Here is a 24960-nt window from a genome sequence, read left to right on the forward strand (position 1 = left end):
TCAGGTTTTTCTTTTCCCTTTGTTCATCCTTGAACATGGTCTTGTAAATGTCGGACATTTGCGGTCCACCTGCCTGTATCTTGAGCTGCACTGCATCAGTTCTAGCTAGCTTGAAGTTGGGTGCTGCTGGCTAGTGTTTGTATCTCACATGTTTCTCCCTATGCAATGCACTCATTTGAATTGACTTTGGATAGAGTTTGACTTGAAAATTTTGGGAAGTGACTTGTTCGTGCCATGAATTGGCCTTTTATTACAGCATGTATAATATCTTTGGTAATAAACTTTAATAAGAGAAAAGGTTGATTTAGCTGTCCGTTTTGGAAAGTCACGGGCATTGTACTTGAATTCACACAATTCTGGTGAGGAGCTTTCGATTGGAACTAGTGGAGGCATACATGAGTCTGAATTGCAGTCCTGAACAGGAACAGAGAGAATGGCGGTCACCAGGCTTGTTCTCCTTGGGACAATCCTTCATGCCAACTTAATGGCCACCCTGTAAACTACCTCATGCTTTAGTGGCCTGTTGTTCATTCACTGCAAACCACTTCCCAAGCTTTCAGGTTTTTTCAACACCTTCCACTACTGAGCTCTGATCAGACAGACCCTTAGGGGACTCTCAGTCCACACGGAAAGCACACCATGTGGTTTCAGCACTGTTTTGGTTGAAGTAGACACATGGCTTCACATTAGAGTTGCAGGTGACTTTAGCTCTCAGTGCCTCAGGGTTTTATGTCTAATTTGGATGTCCTACTGTCTCTTTGCCCCTGATAATATACGATCAGAGACTGTACCTTTTTACCGACTCAACTTGCAAACATATCAGAATCTGTTTCTCGTGTTTGTTCACTGGAGAAACACATCAGAGACAGGTGGGGGAATGTTTTTAAACTAGTTTTAATGTCTTTTGTGATGCTTTGTAAGGTGGAAATTGTATCAGCGTTACCAACACTTCCTGTGACAGAAAGAAAACCTTCCAGGCCTTGTAGTGCTGAGTTGATGGAAAGTATTACCTCTGGGGGAGAAAAGTTTCCGGCAGGCAGGAAGTATTGCTTCCTCTAGGAGACTGAGTCCAAGGATCAGAACGTGTGTCCTGTAAACAGGAGATAACCTTATTAGGTAATTTTAGATAACTGCCTAGGCGGTTGCCCACCTTGCTTCACCGGGCCTGTGCTGAGTTGCTTGGATGTCCATAGTAGGGCTGAGTTTCTGAGAAGGGCCATAGAGAGCGTCAACCATAACACATTATTCGCTTCTCTTTGTGCACTTTCTTTAATACCCAAGGAATTAGATTTCCCTGGATTCAGTGTCTCAGTGAAAAGAAAAGCAGGTGAATATTCTCAGTGGTTGGACTTCCTGAGTTTCTAGGTACCCCAAGTAATTCCATGTACAATGAGATATTCCTTTAGGTCAGAACCTGCTGTTCAAAATGTTATTAGGGCTATTTTGAACTGGATTTTTAGCAATAATAAATGATTTGATTTCCTTATTAATTTTAATATCTGGAATTTCCCTTAGAGGGTTAGGGTAATCAGGAAACTGATGATGTTTTTGAAAATTTGAATACTGTCTCAGGCTATTATAAACTCAGATACTCCAGACTAAATGATGGGACATGTTAAAATTAAAGCAGGTGTTAATTAGCATCGAGAAGGTTTCCCTTTTGGAATCATGGCCATGACACCCATAGTTGGAAGACTGGATAAGAAGCCTGCAGATAGGGCTCGTTACTGCTGGAAGGAAAGATGGAGAGGGTGGAACCTTGTACTGACAGGTGTTCTGCAGAACGAGGAAAGGGCTGAGGACCGGTGTTGGCCTTTCTTCTTGTTACAAAACTGTGGAAAAGACCATTTCACCTAAACTTGCACTAATAGTGTGCTAATATGTCAGAAGTGACTAAACCACATTGGAAAAGCAGTTCACATTTCAAAAGTTCTTATTTTGGGAGCTGTATAAAACCAGCCTTTTAAAATGTGCATTTTTGAATTACATAGAGACTATCTTAGTGTCTCTTCTGCAGTTTGGACACCAGGAATGGAAGATAAAATTGATGGTTACTAAGTATTTTTGTTTGGATTTGTTTTTTTTTTTTCTTTCAGTTTTTGATTTTTTTTATTATTATGCAAGAAGACAGTTACTTAAGAGTTGTAGCATACATTAAATTTTCAGATCCAGACATGACAGAGCAGGCAGTCCCCAGGAGGCGTCTGTTTCTGTGTAGCTGAACCGTTTTCTCACCTTCTTGAACACCTTCTGACTGCTGCTGTAGGTGACACCTGTTTTGTTCCTAGAAATGTGGTGTGAAACATTCTTTGACCTTTCTGGACTTCTGGCTAAGGCATCTTGTGCCTGATGAACCCCCACTTTTTTTTTAAAGGTAGGTTGTGTTCAGAACTGAAAGTCAATTTAAACAGCTATTTCAGGCAGTCACCCCAAATAAAGATGTGGCATGCTTGTCTCAGGGTCAAGGGTGACATTTAAACCTGTTAGTGTCTATTTTTCATATTCTATTTTATGCTAAAAAATATGGGATTCACATATTATTTTTGTTGTTTGTTTCTAAAACTTCTGCTTTTTACATATCTTGACCTTTTTTTTTTTTGTTTGTTTGTTTGTTTGGTTTTTTGTTTTGTTTTTCGAGACAGGGTTTCTCTGTGTAGCCCTGGCTGTCCTGGAATTCACTCTGTAGACCAGGCTGGCCTTGAACTCAGAAATCCACCTGCCTCTGCCTCCCAAGTGCTGGGATTAAAGGCGTGCGCCACCAACGCCCAGCATATATCTTGATCTTTAAATAGTCCCTGTTGATAAAAGTGAGGGAGCTTACTTCTTGGCTCATTTATTCAATGAGTTCAACATTATTTTATACTTATCAACATTACATTGTGATTTCTACTGACAACTATATTAAAGGTTGGTAATTGCTTGCAGGGTTTTTTTTTTCTTTTCTTTCTTCTGCCTACTCCTTTTCCATAGGGTAAGTAAAGGGAATATTTCATAGGTGCAGATGGACCTCCTGTGACCTTGTGAGCTTTGACCAATTTAATGGGAGTAGAGGTGAGCTGTGAGCTTCTGGCTCATGCTCCCTTTTAGCCTCTCCCTCTCCCCTCTCCCCTCTCCCCTCTCCCCTCCTCTCCCCTCCTCTCCCCTCCTCTCCCCTCCTCTCCCCTCCTCTCCCCTCCTCTCCCCTCCTCTCCCCTCCTCTCCCCTCCTCTCCCCTCCTCTCCCCTCTCCCCTCTCCCCTCTCCCCTCTCCCCTCTCCCCTCCTCTCCCCTCCTCTCCCCTCCTCTCCCCTCCTCTCCCCTCCTCTCCCCACCTCTCCCCTCCTCTCCCCTCCTCTCCCCTCCTCTCCCCTCCTCTCCCCTCCTCTCCCCTCCTCTCCCCTCCTCTCCCCTCCTCTCCCCTCCTCTCCCCTCCTCTCCCCTCCTCTCCCCTCCTCTCCCCTCCTCTCCCCTCCTCTCCCCTCCTCTCCCCTCTCCCCTCTCCCCTCTCCCCTCTCCCCTCTCCCCTCTACCCTCTCCCCTCTCCCCTCTCCCCTCTCCCCTCCTCTCCCCTCCTCTCCCCTCTCCCCTCTCCCCTCCTCTCCCCTCCTCTCCCCTCCTCTCCCCTCCTCTCCCCTCTCCCCCTCCCCCCTCCCCCCTCCCCCCTCCCCGCTCCCCTCTCCCTCCTGTCCCTCTCCCTCCTCTCCCTCTCCCTCTCCCTCCCCCTCCTCTTCCCCTCCCCCTCCCCCTCCCCCTCCCTCTCCCTCTCCCTCCTTTCATTTGTGTGTGTGTGTGTGTGTGTGTATACATACATATGTTGGGGGGATATGCACCCATACATGTAGGTGTGGTTGTGCATATGTCTGTGTGTGGGAATATTTGCCCATGTGCATGTGTGTTGCAGAGGCTAGTACTTTATGGACTGAACTGTCTTCCTATCCCATATCCTCAAGACCTAACGGGGCTTAAAGGGAGATGAGGACACTGACATCCCTCTTCCCATTTCATGATCTCTACTGGATAAAATATAAAGATGATTAACTGTCATCCCTGGATTCCTTAGCGATGGCAGATGGAGTCTAGGCACTTAATTATCTTGTAGACTTCAAGTGCTAGGCTCAGCATGAAGGAAACAAACATCAGTGTCAGACATTCTGTATTTTGTCACGCACTGCAAAATCTATGTGCTCAAATCCATCTTCATTTTGATGGTGTGTGCTATTCCTATTATATCCTTTGATGTTCAGGTTTCACATTTGTATTACTATATGAAGGCATTGTCACATGAACTATTAAGCTTTAGTAACTATACCTGGCTTAACCAAAAGCAAGCACTGAGTTCATGTCATACGAATTTTCATTATGATATGTTATTGCTTTATTAGACAGTTTTATCTAGTGCTAAACTTTTTGAAGACTATTTTCAGTCCTGATGAATTTAATGGCCCAACTGAGGTCAAGAATAGTGGTGTCTACCCACAGTTAAGGTCTCCTGTCTTTTCAGTCTCTATCTTTTCATTACTCTGCTTTTCTTTCTCTTTCTGTATGAACCTTTTCTTTCTACATGTACATTGGAGAATGGTAAGAGCTGGTATGTTCTAAGTGGCTACTTCACTCATCAGACAATAGAGGCCAGGTGTCTGGCAATGCTCATGAACACACACACACACAGACACACACACACACACACACACACACACACACACACACACACACACACATTTTTCCGTGCTTTGCAACCTTTTAAACTAAATAAGAACGTTTACGAGAAATCGTGAATGTTATGGGAACCACTTTCCATGTGGGAGATGACTACTAAGAAAAAAAGTTTCCTAATGATGAATGAGACTTTTGAAAAGCACAGTTTGGTTTGTCATCTTCAGTTCAAAAGGCAACTTACATCATCACACTGGGGAAGAGTTGTAGTAGCTACATGTCAGGGTAGGTCCCCAAATTATTTAGTTGTGTTTCATATCAAGAGACAGTTTTCTTAGAAGAATCATTGTAAAGCACACTTGAAGTTCTGTGTGGAAAAAAGAAGAAAGAAGGGCCACATTATCTTAAAGGAGCAGGACATTCTACTCGTGCCCTTTCCAAGCTGTATATTTATGACTATGCCAAGTTCTGCTGCATCCTGGATGCATAGCTGTAGGTGTCTACAAATACCAGGCATGTCTTAACTTTTCTGTGAACACATGTAGTCTTCCTTACAGTGGTCCAGCCATATTTTATAATTCATTTCATTATATGAAAGGAATAGTGGAAGGAATGTTTCCTTTCATGTGGGTATGGGGAAACCTGAATACCAGAACCCCTCTCCCCTGCTCCTGGGTTGGTTTTTGGAGTCCCACATGGACTGCATTTGATTGTCCACTCTTACTTTCTTGTTTATTTTCAGACATCTTTAGTGTCGTACATCCGTGGTATTAGCAGGATGTTTTTACTACAATTTTCTTCCCCTCTGTTATTGTTATCATCATTGTAGGCAAGTGTGCAGTTTACCTGGGAGGTACCAGTGATCAGAAACTGTTACCATTGCTACTCTCAGCCCTTGGTACATCCTGTTACCTGGAATCTCTAATTCCGGCTTGACATTCCTCAGGCACACTCCTGGTCATTGTACATCCCTATTTACTTAATTATTTTGTCCCTGGAACCCATTTTAGACACCTTGGGTGTTTTTTAACCCATGTCACTCAGTGCCTGATCTCTTAGTTCTCCCAGGTTCCACTCAGATCTTTCCCCAGTTTGGATCCCTTAATCACAGGCCATACAAGTCTTCCTGGAAACGATCTAACTGTACAATTTGAGTAGTCTTCTAACTCTCTTGAGTCTCAGGGTGTCCTTCCATCAAAGTGGGGCATTATAATACTCACTATAATGAACATGGGGGATTCAGAATGATACTGATGGATGATTTGGTAGAGTTCTGAAATAAGTACCACTTGCTTTTACCATCAATATGACAATTATTTGAAAGAATAGAAAGAGACTAGTGGATACAGTTGGTGATAAACTAATGAAACCTTAAAAGTATGGATTAGATATTGCAGAAGATGCATGGAACCAGCAGAGATTTCTAAGCCAGGAAGTGGCATCATTTAAAATACTTTAAAGTGCTGATTTAAATGGTTTCTATGGTGATGGTTTATATTGTGATCAATCACTAATGTACGGAATGTTGGATTTTATATTGAGATGTAGTGCTATTTCTAGGTTACAGTGTCTTATTTAGTATTTTATCTCCTTCTAACTGACACCATATTTCAAGTTGCATTATTGCATAGTTTTATTACTTTTTAATATGTGGCTTGAAGAAATCATGTATGTAGTGAATGTTAGTGTGTTCACTTCGTGGTTAAGGAGATGATGGAAAATTAAAGTTGAATTATTTTAACTTTCTAGAGTTTGTGTTCGTGTTTGCTGTTTACTTAATTGAGACCAGGTTCTTAAGAATTTACATTTTATTAAGTTGATTTTAACTTTTAGGAATCTTTATGTCCTAACTCTCTCAAAGACATTATTCAGGTTTAAGTGAAATCCTAGTTGAAAGACTAGGGCCTGCCTGCTGCTGCAGGGAACAATTCATATATCAGTAAAGTGAAGAGTGTGAGGTCACCTCTTATGGTGAAGTCATTGTTTTTATATTAATGCTTTCCTGTCTTAACACAAGGAAGTGTAAATCAAAGGCAGAACAAAATGTCCACTAATGACAATTCACCAAGCGCTTTGCACTTTTCACGCTATGTCACAAGAAGGTGTTTGACTCTAAAAGTTGAGGCAGGCTTTTACATGGCCACAAACTTTGAAGTTGTTCATTTGTCTCAGTCCCAGATTGTTAAAAAATGAATTACTCTTTTTTACTCTTTTTGTGTACATGTGCATATTTGTGGGTGCCTGAGTATGGCCATATCAAGGTCAGAGGACAGCTTGTGAGAATTGGTTCTCTCTTTCTCCCATGCATTCCAGGTCTCCACTGAACTCGGGTTGCCAGGCTAGCTAGTTCTTACTCCGAGAGTTTTCTCAGTTTGTTTGCTCATTGTATTTGAGCTCCTGCATAGATATGGGAGAAGAAGGCCAGCCACAATGAAATCAGCATGTACCAAACCTCTCTAATTGGTGTTAGTGGGATCCAGGGTGGAGGGTGCTTCTGAGCACTCCAAAGGTGCCTTGTTTGTCTCTGCGTTTCTTAACACTTCCATAAGGAGCAGGGCTTCTGGGTCTGACTGTAAGGTGGAAGGTGAAATTACCCTGTCAGTGGCTAGTCTGAAGGGAAAAGCTGAAGGATAGCCTGCCCTTACTGGGCTGTCTGGGTCACTATGTGTGAGCGGTCCACTTCCTCCACATTCCACCCGAAGTCACACAGTTGGCTTATCTACCAGATTTTAGGAATTCTTTACCAGAAAACACATGTGAGTTGACATAGACTACATGGTGGGCACTGGGGAAAGTTACAAAAACACAAGACTGAGAGGTGAGGGCAGAATTCACAAACTGCCCAACACTACAATTTTCCAGAGCCAAGGATGTTTGTGGTATTTAATCCTCTTAGGACACACATCTGTGACATTTGAGAAAGGTTTAGGTACATATTTGTGAACTTGCTCTTGCTCGGAAGGCAGAGTACCATTTTCTCATGCATAAACAAAAGAGGCATTTGGTATTTGAATTTCCATGGGTATCACAGCATCCAATGTCTCTTCTACATAAAATTGCCTTTCAGAGAATGAAGGATAAGCTCTCAGCCTTCTTGCTCATCCCATATTGATCCTGAGGGCGTGTGAAGGGCTACAGAGGAAGCTCCAAGGCCATTGTAAATCTGGAGCTGAGGGATGCCGAGGCACAGAAAAAACACACCTGTGGGCTTCAGGCCAAGACCGTGTTAGTCACCAGCTTCTCCGGAGGAGAGATAAGAAAGCAGAAGTGTGACAGAAGCTGTGGTCACAAGTGTAGCATAGTAACGGTGCTGGTGAGGGGCATGCTGATTGCTGGAGGGCCCGGAATCAGAAGGAAGCAATATCGAGGGAGGTAGGAGGTAGAGAGCACAGTCATTTAGATCTCAAAGAGTAGAAGACCAAGTAAGCCTTGTTCTTTTCTTGTACTCAGGCTAGAGGAGAATTTCTGTGCATGGCGTCCAGGGGACCCAGGCACATTGGAGCTCAGCATAAGAGGTCAGCTGAAGCTGAAAACAAAGAGGTGACTTGTAACCCAGTCAGAAAAACAGCCACCTGTTCCTTCACAGCTGCATGGTCACATCCATGCTGGCAGTAGGAAGAGCCTACAACTCTACTGTCTGGCAGTCTCAAAATAAGTTGATTGATTTGAAAGTAAATTTTGTTAATCAGGTAATGTGAAATTTCCCAAGTGTTCCTTAAGCTGATCCGCCTTTCCTCCCATTTCTCTCGTAATGTTATGTAAATAGTTTGTGTGTACCGAACTGTGGTAGCTGCAGATGGGAACGAGGAGCTAGAAAGAAGCAGATGCCTGTCACTGCATCTGGCTAGCTCACCAGCAGTCGCTTAAGCGGTATGACTGTGTGGCCTGAGAGGTAGAGATGGCATCAGGCCAGGGAACCAACTATTTTAGTGTCCTTCCTATTCTGGGTGGTTTTTGTCAGTGACACCAGTCAGAGCCAGAAACAGCTGTTTCTGTGGAGTCCAGACTGCCATCTATTTTTAGTAGGAGCTGGGAGAATGTCAGAGGTGATGTTTGAGTTCCCCGCCCTTTTGTAAGGGTCTAAGATTAGGTTGTTTAGACCCTCTGCCCTCTGTCATTTCGCTGATCGAATTCAAGCACAGCCTTTTTATTTCAGCACACTTAAGCTCGGAGGCTGAATAGGCCATTGAACTGGTTCTATTAAACAAGGACTTTTCTGAGCCACAGATAGGAATACAAGAAGTACAAAGATAGCGTGCTAGCCAGCAGTAGGTCTGAGAGGAGCAAGACTCAGAGTCTTCTCTGCTCTCCTCTGGAGGAGCAGTTTGGTTGCTTTGATTTAAGAAGCCCTGACGTTACAGGGAACACCACATGCTGAAGCATGTTGAAAGCAGCTGTTCAGTTCTCTAGACATTGCTCCTGCATAAGCTTTAACTATGTTGTATGTTGATTAAACAACTGGTGTATCTCAACAAAAATGCCAGATAGAAAAGCAAAACAAAATAGAATGTTTGGGAACAAAGGCTAACTGTTGACTGGAAAGACATTTTCATAGGAGGCCATGTTTTGCCATCATATCTAAAGGGTCCTTGTTTTACCGTGACTCTATTCTACACTTAATAAGTTTGTTTCCTTTGGCCCCAGTGTGCCTGAGTAGGTACTTGCCTCCCAGCTTGTACCGGATTGTGAACATTGTTTTAGTGTTCTTTTTCTTCTTCCGCGGGAAGAGAACCAAGTTATGTTCCTCCCAAGTAGCTGTGCTTGGGTACAGAATCTTGACCAGCTAGGTTGGGCAAGATGCTTTGGAGCCTATTAGGATGCAGCCCAGCCTGAGAAGGAACCTTAGTTACGGAGCTGCTCCAACTGCTCAGGCACATCTTCCTTGCATGCATCTTTCCTTGAGCACCTTTCCAGTGGCCACCCATTTAGAGATAAAGTTATCCCATTCATGACTGTCATCTTGTCCTTAACAGCGGAAACACCCTGTGTACACTTTGTGTACAAAGAATATAGGTTTATATACAAATGCAGAAAGGAGAAAACATAATTACAGATAAAAATATAAACTGGAGTTTATATGTGTGAAAAAATGGAAATTGATTAAGCAAATTATGGTTTCATTTAATGAGGCATTTTCTTTTGTTATTATAATGAGCTTTATGTGTTGCTCTGGAACTCTCATGAGTCTGTTAAGCAAAACATGAATAAAGTGAAACCCAGGAGAGTGCATTTGCTGGAGTAACACTGAGGTGCACGTATGTCTGCTTATGTTTGAACTCAAAAAAGAAGTAGGAAGGAACAGTTAGGATCTTGGAAGTGGAATATCCTTGTTCTCATTGAGAGAGAGCCTGATCCTACCTATAGCTCTCTTTAATTCAGTGTTCCCTAAGCCTACAAGGACACTTGAAATGATAGAAATGTAGTTAAGGATGGAAAGAAGAAATTGAGAATGCATCTTGATTTTTTGTTTGTTTGTTTATACTTCAGTATTTGGAGACAGCCATGGTCACTAGTTGGACAACCGCAGTGCTCTCTCCTGTGTTCTTGGAGTGTAGCACAGGTGCAGTCTTGGAGCTAGCCCTTTGGAAATGTGTTGACCTTCCCTGCAAAAGTTCCCACGGATCTGTACTGAGTGTGAAACTTTAACAGCCGTTTAAAGACTCCTGTGTGTGCGATGGGGAATTATAAAGTCAGGAAAGTACTGACTGCATAGGTCATTTTCTCTGATTCCTGGCTTTTAGGAAGGTAAATGAATAAACTTTGAATTTTTATTTGACATTGAAAGATTATATGGATCTCTAAAGCTGGTGGGTCATCAACTGAAAAAAAAAAGTGTATACACACACACACACACACACACACACACACACACGGAAGTTGGATTATAAAATGTTAGTGGAATCCTTGGAAGTATGTTTTGTGTGAATGTATTTTATCTTTTTACATAAGAAACTGACCAATAATTGAATCAATTTTCTTCATCCTCTGTAACTAGGAAAATAGAAACATAAGATTTTTCATTAATTGGGATTTCCATATACATTTATATGGAAGTATTGGACATTATAGTGTCTTGGGATACCTCATAACTATGAAAGAAAAGGTGGCCTCTACTTTGATATTTTTTTTGTATGTCATTGAGTGTCAAATTTGGTTTATAGTATATTTCTGTAAATGAGAGTTGGACGTTTCCAGGATTATTGAGTCAAATACACACACACAGAGAGAGAGAGAGAGAGAGAGAGAGAGAGAGAGAGAGAGAGAGAGAGAGAGAGAGAGAGCGCTGAATTGTTTCTATATGTCCTACTTCTTGCTTTCATCCCACACTGGATATTAATGAATCTACTAATCTGATTTTTAAGGAACTTCCTGTCCTCAGTTAAAGTAATCACAGTTTGGCTGTATTCAGTTGGTACATGAAACTAAACCTAGCCAAATGCTCCCTAACATTTTAGACAACCAGAAGCTCAGTGGTGTTAATGTAAATGCTGAAACAGTGGAAGGATTTCTGCTTTGTAGATTAAACTGTTGTGAAATCAAGTCTGAGATAATGTTGTTATCATAGCATTTTCCTTTTGCCAGTAGTTTTGTTTATTGACCTAGTCATTTTCTCCTATCAAAAAAGAAAACAAAAACAAGCAATAGACTATCACAGTAGTAGTTGTATATCTCTAAATTAGAACTCTGCACTCAACTTTTCTATGCATACTTTATAGCCTGCTAAAGATTTTGAAATTGTCAGATGAGTTTAAGTAGCTGAATACTTGAGTCAGTTGACAACATCTCAACCTAAATTCACTTTTCTCCTCTTATTACATTCCATGGTAGAAGGAATTCACCTGGACAAAATAGTTCTGTTGAAACATCAGAGTGTTTGCTTCTATAATAAATAGGCTAGACCTATTTACTGATTCAAGTAGTTAAATATGACATTTGCATCAAACAATACATAAGGGAAGCAACTTTCTTGGGGATGCTGATTTAGCTATATTGGCAGTTCCTTATGTTTTGGATTCTAGTTTGTAAGTTTTGTTTTTCATTGTGTTGTGCTTTTCTCATTATTTTCAATGATCATAGAAACATTAAGGCACATAAAAGCTTTGGGTGGGAAAATGTTAATTTTATTCCAAACATACTTAGACGTGAGGTTACCTTGACTTTGTGCAATTGTTCTGCCTTAAAATCCAACTTAATTTTTTTAATGAGTGATAGTAATAGCAGATAAGTAGTAATGGCTATTATCCCAATAGCCACAAACTCAATAGAAATGTTTGATTGAATTTCACTTGAAGGCAGACTTCCGTGTAGTTCCCTTACCACCCATCACCTTTCTCATCTTAGTAACTCTGATCACATGGGATTGACCTGCACAATTTGCAGAAGTATCTGGCTGTGTCTGAGTTCTCCACTGAGCGGCTGCCTGATGTGATGAAGGAAAGAGCAGATTGCCAGAAGTAGGGCTGGTGCCAAGTAGTAATGGCTTTACAAGCGTCCAGCAGGGATAGCTGCTATTCTTCCCCAGGTGCTTCTGGGTTAGCCTACCCATGATTCCCTAATATTGATTCCACACTCACTGCAGCTTAGCACTCGAAAAGTGACTCTTTTCTCCACAAAACTACACATTCTCTACTATTTCTCCTTAAATTATAAATACACTATTGCTTTTGATCCTGCGGGGCATAATTTTATAAATCTTGAAAAATTAATTTCTCTCTGGCTTCACTGAGGAATAATTGACAGTTAAAACTAATTTGCAATTTTAATTTGAACTCATTTTCTAGTAAAGAGGAATGTGACTGTTTACAAGGGAAAGAAAAGATAGCTTTTAATGACTTTTCTCAAAATACCTGTCCTTATAAATTCTGTTGTAAATGTGCTGACGCATGCATGATTCAGGTGGTGTTGTCTTGGGCTAGGTTATAACTTAGGTTATTCAGTAACATTTATCTGTAAAATGAGATTTCTTTTATCCTCATATCTGGAATTATCACTCTTTAAAGTTCTTTGCTCTGAAACAAGGCAACACATATTGGAGGTTGTGTTTGATTTGGTTTATTTCACTTCCTTATGTTTTGTTTGTATTTGTGACTATGAAGTGAGATTTTTTTTAGACTTTTTCCTTAATAACTTTGTCTCAGTTATTCCTTTTAGGGAAAAATGACTTGCCATTGTTTCCTTCTCTTGTTTATTTAGTTGCTAGATTTCACCTACCTGAAAAGGTTGTTCCAGGCTGTTAGCTTTAATTGTCATTGGAATATTATTGTCTTTGATTAAATATATGTACTTTTGTCCTTCACATCATCCTTGGAAATGCATTTTACCATCTCAGTTTTTAAATAGCACTGAGACATAAAAGATGAGGACTTTTACTTATATTTTGTAGAAAAAGAAATGGACAAACTGGCCATTTAAGTGGTGATGAAGTTGGCGTGAGGAATTCGGGCTCGGACAATAAGATCTTGAGTTTATTTAATACTGTCAGCAGGGAATGAATGGCTCAGACGTTATACAGAAAAGTCAAGTAGGAATGGGAAGAGCAAAGATGTGTCTGCCATTTGGATCTTCATGTGTCTCGCCCCAGTTCCCCTGGGTTCTTAGTCCACACCCACTGTCCTCTGTAAGGCTCTGGGATGCTCTCCTGTCCTCGAAAGCAGGGGTCTTGCTGCTCTTCATTTCCTCGTATATTGGAGATTATGAACTATGTTTCTCAGCCAGCTCTGTACTGGCTCAGAAAATTGAGTTTATCAACTTGGATCTGTCTCAAAATTGCAAGGAAAGGCCTACTTTTGGAGTTGCTCTGCGGGGCTCCTCTGCAATTCAGAGAAAAGCCTAATTAAGGTTTCCCGAAACTGTCTTTTAATCACTGGGATTACGGTGAAAAGGGAACGTTTCTAATCACATACATATCTGCTAATGCTTTTCTTCTGGTATCTGATTACTTTGATAATAAAAAGTAGCAATAAAGTGGAGAGTTAATGGGTTTTAAACATGTGGCTTCTGAACCATGTAAGTTGTAGAATAGGAACTCTTAGTGAGTCCAATAGACTTTTAAACATAGACTGTGAAGAATGTACCATGTACAGTAGATGAATAGTCAGATTCACCCAATGTTTCCTGGGAATTGGAGGCTCTTGTATCTAACAGAAAGTACAAAGAAATTAAAATCTTGTTTTGTGTTTTTCTTCTGGGACTGGGTTTTCAAAACAAAACAAAACAGAACAACAAAAACCAAGAAAATTCCAACTTTCTCCTGTGTTCCAAATGAAATGCTTTTTACCTGTAAATTCCGTCCAATCTTGTAGTCTAGTTCACATTCTCTACGGCCATGTTGCTGCTGGGTGTGTAAGTGACCTGTGCATTGATGATTCTCCTTCTGTGGCTTCAGGTGATCCTTAGCTTCTGATTGGCTCTTGTATTCTGAAGGTAGTCCAGCTAGTAGGTTACAGAAAGTCTCTTCAAATTTGAATCCTGGGTACCTAGAATAAAGATTAACTGCTTTAAATAAATCTATTCCACACAGGAATAATCTTATGTATTTTAATGATAAAATTCTGCTGTGTGCTCACAAGGGAGAAAGTAAGGTTGCAGGCCAGGGAAACTACATGCTGTAGTGGCTGTTAAGAAATTCAGTTAATGTCGATGAACAAGACAAGAGAACACATTCTCTAGTAGCTGTTGCTTTGAGTTGGCTCCTCTGCAGGGCAATTCATTAGTAGCTGTCGTCAGTACATAACAGAACTCTCACCTACTTGGCAACCTCTCTACATGACCAATGAGCTTCTTTGCAGAGTCTGACTTTTGGACTTGATGGGACATTAGCTTACAGTTCTCCAAGTCAGTGTACAGATTTAAAGGTGTTCCTTCTGTTTGTGTACAAACGAGCTATGTCAGAACTTGAGCCTGGCTGCTTTGTGACTGTAGTCTTTTTACTGAGTGCAGGCTGCTGATTTCTTAGAGTCTCGTCCTCATTTATCTTAGAATCTCTTCCCTTCAGGCATGGAAAACCCATATGGGCTCATTCCACCTTACTGTTTTGTCTCTTACCTTTGAACTGTGTGTTTGGGACCTTTGACCGTCTGAATTCTTATCTGTTTGATAAAGAAATTAACCAACCAGGATTTGGGGGTGGGGGGAGAAAAAACAGTGTAAAAAAAAAAACCAAAAAAACCAGGGTGGTAGTTTGCTGGCCCAGCCTGGAATGCGTCTGCATGCCTATATCCCTGCCTTTAAGTTTATGGCTAACACAACTCTAAACAGGAGTGAAAAGCGAGCATGAAGAGATTTTATTACACACACAGGAGTTATAAATGAATCTCAGATGGTGGTGAGGATTTCTTTACTCATCTATATACACAAGTTCTCACTATGAAACACAGCCTGGCTTGGAACTTCCGCCGGCTCTCCTTCTGCCTCTCCCACCTGAGTGTTGGCTGCTAAGATTACAGGCTGTGTTGTCACTGACTTTAGCTTACCTGGTATTTGTAAGCAAGTATATACATGTATACATGCTTTCCAAGGTTAAGGAAAGTCTACCAATGCTTTCTGGAGAGTAGTGAGTCGTTGTGTGGCTACATCATCCTACTGTGCCGAAGCAAGGTCTCATGCTGACCTTGCTTGCAGAGAAATCAGGTGACTGTTGACAAAGTTTTTAGTAGTCATATTCCATTTGTGTCAGTAAGTTGGCCTACACTAGTTATCCTGTAATATGCAATTCAAATGTTGTGTCTTCTGTTTATTAAAATATAGGGGAATAAAATGAAATAGAAGTGTTTAAAGACACCTTCCGGATGTGTGTGTTTTCTGTTCTCATCTTCCCACTTGTATGTATGTATGTCTGTGTGTCACTCCTTTGCCAGGACAGCCTGTCACCGAATGTAGCATGTAGCTGAACTCAGTCCTGGATTACTCAATGTGGGCGTGACTATGTCCTAGCGCTGGTACTTTCTGCATTTTCATTTCAGAAGTCTGCCTGCCTCTGCCTCCCAAGTCCTGGGATTAAAGGCGTGCACCACCACTGCCCGGCCACATAGCAAATTTCAATTACTAATAAACAGACCTGTATACTTTTTCATATTCTTCTAGATTACAAGAATAGATTTGGCTAAAAGAACAATGAAAAAATTCTGAAAGTGGTGTCATCTGTAATAAAATGTTTCTTCCTTTATCGTATGTGTTTTCCCATACACACCTCCAAAGCATTACTGACAGTGCTTATTTACCACTAACAAGGAATATCTTTCCTAGCTCAGCCTCATTTGAATTGCTTTATGCTAGGAAAAGAGAGAGGAAAAATTGTTTTCAAAGCATTCTAAGATATTGGTCAGCATTTTGCATCAGCTCCCAGTTATCTTACATCCCCTTTCTGCAGTTTTCTCCTATTAATTTTCAGTTTAAAATTAATGGAACTGCTTTAGTGAGGGTTGTGGCAACTCAGATATCTAAGTGGCTTTTCAGCCAGATGTTTGGAACAGGGGCCAAGCCCCGGTCTAGCTCTGACCTTTAAAAAGAATATCCGCTTCCTGACACTTGATAAGAATCTCCCACTCACTGCCTCCTCCTCTTGAGAGAGGTCTTACAGAATGAGTTCATTAAACTCTACCAAGTGACAAATTATACTTTTGGTTTAAAGTGGTAATCAGTGAATATTTGAGGATATAAGTAATTTGCCATGGAGGACTTGGCTTCATTGTGTTCAGGTTCCTTTGCATGTTGAGTATGATTCCTGGTTGGTTGGTTGGTTGGTATTAGAAGTGTGTGCTAGGTCACCTCTCTACCACTCAACTATAGCTCCCAGCACTAGTTAAGCTTGGTAGGATCTTTCCTAAGACTTGGTGTTGACCTGTGTGGACATAGAAGTCCTTTCTTTAATTCAACACATGCTACATGTAATGTCTCAGTAAACCGAAAAACAAAACAAAACCAAAGCAAAAAACCTCCTGAAACTTCTGAGGTTTTAGACCCAGAACAAGTTTCATTTGGTTTGCTCTTTGTTTACCTGGGATTTCACCCCTTATCTTCTCAAGTGCCTGCTGTCTACTGGCAACTCTGGGAATGTTGTAATTCGTGTAACTTGTTGCCTGAATTAAAAAATCTCTTTTTGTTGCCATTCTTATACTTTTCCCCTTAAGGAGCATTTGCCAGTGACAGTTCTTTGAATATAACTTAATAAACTGTAGTTGTGAAATTCTGGCCAAAACTATGGGATCTCCCAGGCCTACAAGGCTTATCTGAGACTGGGGCTTTGCTAGGAGATGAGTGCTGTTTTGATGGTACGATGAATTTGGCATTGTGCAACAGCGATGCTGTAAACACAAGGCTCCTAATGTGTCTTAGTAGTGGGTTGGGTCAGATGTCTTCAAGAGAGATGTCAGGGGAAGTATGGTTATACCTTTCAGTTCAGTGAGAATGAATATTCAAAAACATGGACATTTAAAAATTAGGCCATCATTTGCCTCAGGTGATGAATGAAGTTCTCTGACCTGTGCTTTAGAAAGATATTCCTGAAAGAATTTTTAAAAAGTGTATTACAGTTAGTAGATTGTAGCCAGAGGGATGACTGTAGATGGCTATATGGCTGTGGGTTACATAAATGACCATGTACTCTGAATCACCAGTTGTGTAACTATACAGAGGCAAGAGACAAAAAGTGAAGAGGAGGAGCAGCGAGGATGAGGGGCAGGAGCAGCGAGGATGAGGGGCAGGTGCAATGAGGATGAGGAAAAGGTGCAGTGAGAATAAGGAGCAGGTGCAGTGAGGATGAGGGGCAGGTGCAGTGAGGAGAGCATGTGCAGTGAGGATGAGGCACATGTCTTTTTGAGATAATTGATGCGCGAGCACACTAGACGTGGGATTGCCACTCACCGCAACAAAATCCATAGGAGTCTGCCTGATGGACTCAAAGGCTATCAGATGTGGTTAAAGAGAAAAGAGAAAAAGGAAACATAGCAGGAGATATGGAACCGGAAGTAGGACCTCAGGAGACAACCCTGTCTAGTAGAGCTATAATGTAAACACAAAACATTTTAAACCATCCAGCAACTTTTTTAGAAACATTTTATTAACTACTTTATTTTGCATAAAATGTCTAAATGTTATCTTCTGGGGTGTGTGTGTGTGTGTGTGTGTGTGTGTGTGTGTGTGTGTGTAATAGAGCACACTGGCACAGCACAGGTATGGAGATCACATGACAACTCATAGGACTTGGTTCTCTCCTTCCACTGTGATTGTGTAGGTCCTGTGGCTAGAGCTCAGGTTTTCATGTTTGTTGGCAGGTGCCTCTATCAATTGAGTCATCCTGCTAACCCGGAATGATGAATTCTTAATGAAATATTTTATATTTTTATTCATACTGTCTTAAAATAAGCTATGTATTTGTACTAACCACACTGGAAGTGCTGTGTCTCACGTGTGTCTCATGGTAATTATTTCCACAGTTTATATTTAAGAAGCCATTTTCAAAAGTCATCTACTATCTATGTAAACCGCTGCAGCTGGGTAGTTTAAATATGCAGTCAGAATGCCGCCTGAATGCTGCCAATTTCATGGGATTAAGCTGCAGCTTAAAGAAAGCATACAGGCTCTTGGATCAAAAGAAGAAACTTAGTGGTAACATTAGCTCACGTGTGCTCCTGTAATAGAATGCTTTACTATTTTTATTAACTTTTTTCTTGCCTTAAACACCATTAAGCTGGAGTACATTTTAGAGGAAATGCAAATTTAAAAACAATTGCCGTTGACAGATTTGTAGCTCCTTCAAGGTGTGTAACATCACAAATCCATGCTTTTATGCTTTTTTCCCAGTGTCCTAAAAGGGTGTTACTCAGCTTCATTCACTCAGTCATGTTAATCAACCTGCAGAGTAGTGTAAGTCTCCACTACTGTTACAGCCCATCTCATTGACCAAAATTAGAATGATAAAACAGGAAGGCATCATGGGCAAAAGAGAACCTCGACCCTCTTGTGCCCCACACTGCAAGAAGGGTCTGCTTCCAGGTGGGTTTCTAACTGAGCACCAAGGGTCTTAAGGAGGTATTCTCTCCAGGAAAAATCAACTTTGACTGACTTTATGATGCCACTGGCACTTTGAGAGGAGCGACACTTGATAGGAGATAGAAGCCGTGGGGGGAAAATGGACACACACAGAGTACCATGGGAAGACAAATCAGTAAGGGCTTGAAAAAGATCCCCAGGCCTTATAAATCCACAGCCTCTTTCCTCAAGCAGCAAGCCTAAAGAAATAAATAGAGGTTTCATAATTATTCTGAAGATTGTGTATTTTAAATCTCTTGGGTAATTATCACAGCTAAAAATTACACATTACAATAATCACAACTAGCAAATTACCTGGAATTGCTTGCTCAGTGGATATCTTTCAGCATCCAAAATTTGTACATAAAATGACTATTCATGAGAGCTATTTATAATAGAGTGCTTGTTAGCACTGGCTGGTGTAAAGACGTTACTGATTCCTCTAATTGAATTTCCATCAACACTGCAGGTTTCAACATTACCTGCCTAAGTCAAGGAGTTATCCTTAAATAGAGCTGTGAAAATGTAATGGTGAAATGAAGTAGTATATCAAAATATATATGTGTGTCTGTCTGCATAGGGGCAGGGTTAACTTTATTCTTAGTGTTCTTTCAAACTTGGTTTTACACATTAGTGAATGAAGTGTCCAGGCCACAGTGGTAAATGTCTCAACTGCTTCCATGTAGCTGCATCCCGCTGTACCATATAAAGCTGTACCTAGAGGACCAGTTGCACATCTTCTGATTTCCTCCCATACACAGAGACACATAAATGATTTTTGTCGGTAGATGTCTATAGGTTTGAACTTGGCCTGAGCTCTGAGTCCCTTGGACTCCCTGGGAGACTTCCATTGAATTCAGTATTCATGTCTGGCCTTTCTTTTGGCCCTTGGCACTCATGTAGCTCTGAGTTAGGTTTCAGTCAGTAGCCCAGGGGGAGAGGCCACTGTGCAACCTCTCTTCATTCAGATACTTAAGGAGTGTCTTAGAGATCTATGGGATTTCTCTACCAGAAGGATACCACATGAGTAATTTTGCTAAGGTCAAAAAGGGATATTTGAAATTAAATAGCAAAGGGTAAACTGTTCTAACTGGATATAACAGGATGTGGGAAGATACTCCTGTGTGCCTGAAACAGTATCACTGTTCAAAGTGTTGAACCTTGTAGCTGTGCATAGAGGTGGGGGCAAGGTGGGGGTAGGGACATTGGAGGCAGGGCAGAGAAGAGGAAGCTCCATTAGGTATGATGTCCACTTAAGTGGGCATTAAAGTGTCTCTTGAGTATTTCAGACATGTAACACTCTAGTGACATGCTATGAGACTCTCAAAAATTATTAAGGTAATTCAGCTATTTTTTGATGACTTGGTGTTGATTTCTTGCCAAAAAAAAAAAAAAAAAAAAATCATAGTTTCACATACATACTCGAGCACTCTCACCTTCTTCCAGCATCCCTTGGGTCTTTAAGAACCTTTCCTAGGCTCAGGCTCCAGGTGATTGTTGCTGGAAGTGAATTCTGGCCATGGCACCATTTCTCAGGCATGTGGTTGAACAAACACTATATATATATATATATATATATATATATATATATATATATATATATATATAAAATCTGTGCCCACTTCTGAGAAGCTTTTAACCACCGTAAGTATGCTGCTGTGCGAAACAGGTTAGCATAGAAAACTGATGGTGGATTAGTTGAGGAGTGCTAAAGGTGGGCAGTGGGGAGGGCAACATGTTGTGGGACTCCTAGCAGGTCCCTGTGCCACACATGAATGTGGTGATGTGACGAAACATGTCAGAGTTCTTCAGAAAATGAAAATGGAGATCTTTCAGACCTGTCTTAATGTTAATGCTTCCTTAAAAGGCCCGATGGCTAATTTGACTAACCCCCTGTTAAAAGATTGCTCATTTTAACTTTAGATAGCATTATACTTTAATAGCTTCTCAAATTTAAAATAGTTTTTAATGCATTGAAATATTAAATATATGATATGCTTTTCTCATTAAAATTTCTGTCTTTTACCACTTCTGTAAGTGTAGTATTTAACACGGCGATTAACCGTGGTTTTAATGCCCATACCTATGTTTTGGCAGCAATTAAAGTTATAGACCATTTATCTGTTCATAATAATTGCTGCTTCCTTTTAAGCCGTTTTACCAAGTGCCGTAAAGGTTATTTTTATTAATAAGCCAATATTTCTGCCTCAAAGAAAGGGCTAATCCTCTCTGAAGTTTGTTAACTAGCCCAAGTCATGAGTGCTTTGAAAAGTGGTTCACTGTGTATATGGACAAAAATTTGTCAATTGAATATTTAAGAAATGTGTTCAGAAGACCATGTCCAGGATTTTAATTTTTTTATTATCAAATCAATTTATATGCATAAATATTTTGCCTGTACATGTGTATGCTCATCACCTGGGTGTCCAGTACTGGTGTAGGTCAAAGGAGGTTGTCAGGTTCCCTTGAACTGGAGTGACAGATGGTTGGAACCAGCCATGTGGGGCTGGGAACCAAACCTGTGACCTGAACAGCAGTAAATGCTTTTCACAGCTGAGCCAACATTCCCTATCTGGGATTGCATTTTTAATTTGCTTATGAAGTATTTTTTTCTTTTCTCTTAATCTTTAAAATTGTTATATAAACTCAATGGATTTTGGGGGGACAAAAATCATTTTGGATAATTTTTCTTGAATCATTTTTCTTAAGTGTTGCATTTAATTACTCAGTTTGATTTGTGTAGTAATTCACTATTATGTGCATTATATCTCTTTTTAATGTTATGTGTTTTATTTTTCTGGACTTTTAAAATATATTTCTAGGGGTATTTTTAAATGTGTGTGTTGTTTTGATATAAGAATTCTAAAATAATTTTTTTCTGCTGAACTTGTCAGTCCTGCCAGTGATTCCCAGTCATAAGTAGAGGAAAAGGAGTTTTAAAAGTCATGTCAGAACTTAGGTGACTTCTGAGGCTCCAGCAAATAGGGACTAGATTAGGTCTTCTTAACAGTAAGCGTTTCTCAGCCCCTCGGGTGATATGTTTGTGCAGCCCACCTTGATATCGAACAGGTAGTCTGAGGATGCTGGAATAGTTCATGAGTTGTTTTCAACCTTGGCTCCATGTTGAAATTCCCAGGGAAGTTTAAACAACCTTGATCCCTGAGCATTTTCTGCAGAGGCTTTTACTTCCATAATGCAGGGTTTTGCTGCTTTCTGAAGTTTTGTAAAATAGTTTGGTGATTCTAACACACAAGCAGGATTCAAGACTACTGGCACCACTTTTTTTTTTTTTTTAAAGTAGATAGGGAATCTGAAGCTAAGTTAAAGAGAGTTAATGATATAATCGAGATCCCCACAACACAGACTCTAATCTTTAGATTGCTTAAGTGGTTCTTTTCTTTTAAACAAGGGCATCTAAGTTTTTTTTGAAAATAAAAATATGTTCTCTGCTGTTTCTAAGGAACTTAGAAAAATGCAGTACTTCTTGGCTTAGTCCAAGAAAATGACAAGTTTTATTTTTTATCTATTTTAACACAGGAAATGAAACATGAACGTTCATAGCAAAACCTTCCCCTTAGATATGAAATGCAGGAAATTAAGGAGGTAGATTTAGAAGAGTCTATAACCTGCCCACATCATCTGATAGAAAATCAAACAAAGAATGAAGGCAACTAAGATTGTGTTAGGCCAGGTCAACATGTTAGTAATTCCACAGCAGAACTGTAGTGTTCACATTATGACATGAGTCATTTGGAGGACAAAGTTCGATATTCCTGTGGTCAGATATTCCTGCGGTCAGGGTTACTGTTCCAGCACACATCAGTAACATAATTGCCAGGTAGAAACTAGACTGGCATTTTAGTAATGGAGTTTTCAGAGTTATGAAAGGGGAAATATTAAGAAAGTAGTGTAGACTAACTGCATAGCCCATATATTTAGAAAGAGGTGTATTTGGGGTATTAGTATGAAGAAAGGTGCATAGTGCTTTTTATTTTTTTCGGTCTTTATCTCATTACTCATCAAACCCATAGATATTCAACCTCCCTTGCTATAGTTTTGCCCGATAGATCTTACACTGCCTATATCAGTCTCTCTCTCTCTCTCTCTCTCTCTCTCTCTCTCTCTCTCTCTCTCTCTCTCATCTATATTTAATCAGGGTTGTCGTCTTTCGCAGACTTCAATTTACCATTCCATGGACATAGGCTATGATGAACAATTATTTGCTGAATGCAGTTACTACACTGTGGACCTAGGACAGTGGTTTTCAGAGTGTGAACTATAGACCAGCAGATCTATCAGAGATGAAGACAGCTCTGGGAAACTTGCTAGACAAACATACTCCCAGTCCCACCCAAAAATTCAGAAACACCCGTACTAAGGAGGTTTTCCCAAGACCTCCATGATTTCTGATGCTCACTTGCATGGGAGGAGGATCATCATATTTTTTTTTCCTTCTGAAAGCCTAAAATAAAGAACAAGATGGTAAAAAGAACATAATCATATATGCTTGATACTGTACCAGCAGCATCTACAGCCAGTGCTTTCTTTCTCTAAGGCTAGTTTGCTCTAGTTGTTGCTTCAAAGAACACTTTTGTTGTGCTGACTGGCTTGACTCCAGGGTTCCTGTGGGCTGTGATGCTCAGCTATGGGTGGATGTCACTTAGTGGCCTTACTCTGTGTCTGCAGTCTCAGAAGGATGTCAGGAGCTTCCCTCTATGTGTCTGTTCCCTCAGTGAGTATGGTTCAGCACATTCACATTATTGCAGTGGACTTCCTGGCAGCAGAGAAGGAGACCCATCCACACGTGGGACTTTCACAATCTCTTTTTCGGTTGTAATTGCTATTTGGGCTCTTTAGCCTAAACAAGTTATCTGACCATGACTTGCCAGTGGAACAGTGAGTGGTCTTTATCTCTACATAGAAGAAACAAAAGGAAAATTAATTAATACATGTAGGCAAGAGAGAAGCTTGTTACTACTTCATGATTTATTCAATACGTATTTGCTGATGGATTATCTTGGGATCCTTTACTAAATAGTAACAGCCTTAAGGTAAGGTGGGTAGCCTTTGAGAATCATAGGAAGGGTTTTGAGACCTCTCTGGGAAGATGTCTGACTCACCTCACTGTCCACCCACCCACCCCACCCCACAGCACACATAAACACTGGCAAGTATCTGCGGGCTGTAACATCTAGCTCCAGCTTTGCATCGGTGGTCATATTTTTGCATAAACTCTTGTCACTGAAAATGACAGTAAAGCAGAGAAAGGGTCATTTCTCAGTGTTTGAAGAGGAAGTCTTTGTCCCACACCTAACCTCAGTCTTCAACATCTGTTTCTGACTACAGATGGGAGAGGACAGACAGACTTAACTCTCCCTTTATTCAGCTCTTGTTCCAAACAGTTTGATCTCTGTTTTTATTGTGGTTTGGGGGGTCAGATGTTCTTAATAGTTGTTTAGCTGGAGATGAGAAAGTTGTAGTAATTCCTTATTGCTTTCTGAGAAGTTACAATGCCACATACCAACATTTCAAATCTCTAGATAGGGTCAGATTTAGTCATTCCTTTATGAACCCCAAAGGCAATAAACGATTATTGAATCCAGTGTGCTTTTGTGTTGTTTCAGAGATAAATAAAAACAAGAAACTGTGAAACAGTTCATTCATCTACCTGTTGTATATTTTATTTTGCTTTAAAATTGTAGCCTACTTATCTTTATTTAATAAATCTATAAGTGCAGAATTCAGATTGATGTGATGTCCATGTGATTTTTAAAAATTACAAGTTTTGAAAAACATTAAATAGGGCCTTATTTCTTTGTTCAGTGTAACTAAACATGAAATAGTGGTTTTTTGAAAAACAAGTGCATTGTAATTCACTGAGAAGGTGTTAATCTAGTTGGCCTCAAGTATGCCCACCTGAAAATTGGCATAAGCAGGAGATGGCATGGGCTCACTGTTTGTGGCACCTGGAGGGAGCTCAGGATTAATGGCAACTGCTCTCATCCTAATTCATGATGCAGATGTAGAAGGAAAACGCCCTTTGCATCAGCCTTGTAAGACTCATAACAGGGGAGAGCCCCCATTAGCATAAATTAGGAGTGTCTATACAAGAGAAATTTGTACTGATAAAATCAGATATTGCTAATGTCTGAATCACATTAAAAATTGACATAAATTAAAAGGTCAAATCAGGTATACTTATGCCTATGTGTTTTACATATCCATATCATCTATTTGACAGTATTATCATGGGATACTGAATTTTTATTGAATTGGACTTTATAAACCTGACAAAGGAAAG

General features: G+C 40.4%; 1 protein-coding gene and 1 long non-coding RNA gene across 6 annotated transcripts in view; one reads left to right on the forward strand and one right to left on the reverse strand.

The window, feature by feature from the left end:
* Positions 1 to 24960, forward strand: part of Cblb (Cbl proto-oncogene B) — a 165380-nt gene that overhangs the window by 30447 nt on the left and 109973 nt on the right. The gene's annotated exons all lie outside the window — the stretch shown is intronic.
* On the reverse strand, positions 909 to 14895 carry LOC143434016 (uncharacterized). Its single transcript, XR_013103158.1, has 4 exons — positions 14198 to 14895; positions 13909 to 14107; positions 4876 to 4998; positions 909 to 1090 (listed from the first exon to the last, which is right to left on the reverse strand). It is a non-coding gene; the product is annotated as an uncharacterized LOC143434016 (long non-coding RNA).

The sequence above is a fragment of the Arvicanthis niloticus genome, chromosome 12 (genome assembly GCF_011762505.2).
Source record: "Arvicanthis niloticus isolate mArvNil1 chromosome 12, mArvNil1.pat.X, whole genome shotgun sequence".
NCBI lineage: Eukaryota > Metazoa > Chordata > Mammalia > Rodentia > Muridae > Arvicanthis > Arvicanthis niloticus.